At 35.8% G+C, this 2,018-nt stretch overlaps 1 non-coding gene across 1 annotated transcript; it reads right to left on the bottom strand.

Moving 5' to 3' along the window:
• Positions 1-1,161: 1,161 nt before the first annotated feature.
• LOC148865441 (small nucleolar RNA R71) lies at positions 1,162-1,266 on the bottom strand. Its single transcript, XR_016112093.1, has one exon. It is a non-coding gene; the product is annotated as a small nucleolar RNA R71 (small nucleolar RNA).
• Positions 1,267-2,018: the final 752 nt, after the last annotated feature.

The raw sequence follows: 2,018 nt of genomic DNA, 5'->3' as shown, positions 1-2,018 counted from the left end.
TGGATTAAATAGGTAATTATACAACCTTGATTTAATGAAATCTAAACCCTAACTACATTCATCCATCAATTCAGTTTTTATTAAGTTCTTAGATTTGCATTAATTCTTTTAGTTTTTATTCATTCAATTGATTCACGAGTTCAACTTGGATTAGTTTAAAATTGATTTGGTACTATGATCTAGTCTTTGTGGGATCAACACTTTTCTCATCATTATACGCACATTTGACTAAGGTACACTTGTCTAAATTAACTGTGCACAAATCACACAACAAGTTTTTGGTGCCGTTGCCGGGCACTAGTTTATTGCATATCAAAACTACCTAAATTACCCTTAGATTGAATATCTATTTGTTTTACTTTAGGATTTAAAATTTTCATTTCTATTTTAAATTTCTATTGGCTTTGGCTTTATAAATTTTTTTTGGAAATTTTTTATTTTTTTTCCTTTTCTTTGTAGGTTTCTAGTGCATGACACGCACTAGTGGTGGAGATTTAATACCCCATAATCAAGAAATTGAAAGGACTTTGAAAAAGCAAACAAGGGAGAGAAGGAACAAGATGGCACAAGACCAAAATAATCCAAGGACATTGAGCTCCTATGCTATACCTACTCTGGATGGTACTACATCAAGCATTAGGAGGCCGAATATGCAAGCAAACAATTTTGAGATCAAGCCTGTAATTATTCAAATGATCCAAATGAGTGTACAATTTTCTGGTCCCAATGATGACCCTAACTCTTATAATGCTAATTTTCTTGAAATATGTGATACTTTTAAGCATAATGGAGTTAGTGATGATGCCATTAGACTTAGGTTGTTTCCCTTCTCCTTAAGGGATAAAGCAAAAGATTGGCTTAACTCTCTTCCTACAGGTTCGATTACTACATGGGATGACTTAGCACAAAAGTGTTTATCTAAGTATTTCCCACTGGCTAAAATGACTAAATTAAGGAAAGACATAACTATGGTTTTTAAAAATGAATCGGTGACTGAACCGGTCAGGGGTCCGGTTACTGATTCGAATGGTCTGACCGTTCTAACGGTTCGAATAGTTAACTGGTCAGTTTAGTGGTTTGCTGACCAAAATCAACGATTTTGGAGGAAAACGGAACTGGTCACCTGACTAGTTCCTAGTTTTTTCGGTATGGACCGGTTTTGAAAATAGTGGACATAACAACTTTTTCTCAATTTGATAATGAAACCTTATATGAGTCGTGGGAGAGATTTAAGGAATTGCTTAGGAAGTGTCCTCACCATGTTCTACCTGTTTGGATGCAAGTGCAAACTTTTTATAGTGGCATTAATCAATCTAATCGTTCAATGTTAGATGCAGCTGTAGGTGGTACCCTTATGAGAATAACTCCTGAAGAAGCATATGATCTTTTGGAGGAGATGGAAACCAATAGTTATCAATGGGTCAATGAGAGAACAAATAAAAAGGGAGTTGGAATTTATAATGTTGATTCTATCACTTCTTTATCGGCTCAACTTGCTGCATTAAATAAGAAATTGGAAAATTTGGGGGTTTCACCTAAGTGTTTCTTCTGTTCCCTTTTCTTCATGTGAGCTTTGTGGGCAAGGGGGACACACTAGTGTAGATTGTCAAGTAGGAAATCTATTTTCTTCTTCTTCCGAACAGGATAATTTTGTTTCATCTGGTGGCAACAGGTCCAATTTCAATCCCTACTCCAACACTTATAATTCAAGATGGAGAAGCCATCCTAATTTATCTTGGAGTAATAACCAACAAAGAGCACCTCCCAGCTTTCAACAGTAAGACCAACAAAATCCATAAGAGAAGAAGCCAAATTTGGAGGATATGATGGCAAAATTTATCAACAGTATGGAGGCAAGAATTCAAGGGTTAGAAATTCAAATTGGACAACTTGCTCAAGCAATTTCAGCAAGGCCACAAGGAGGATTACCTAGCAATACCAAGAAGAATCCCATGGAACAAGTAAGGGCATCACTCTGCGAAGTGGAAAAGAACTTGGAAAAGAAGGAAAAGATGATT

Source organism: Nelumbo lutea, chromosome 3, assembly GCF_056320005.1.
Source record: "Nelumbo lutea isolate HS-2025 chromosome 3, American lotus-T2T, whole genome shotgun sequence".
NCBI classification, from domain to species: Eukaryota; Viridiplantae; Streptophyta; class Magnoliopsida; order Proteales; family Nelumbonaceae; genus Nelumbo; species Nelumbo lutea.
This window is presented reverse-complemented; position numbering and strand designations above follow the sequence as displayed.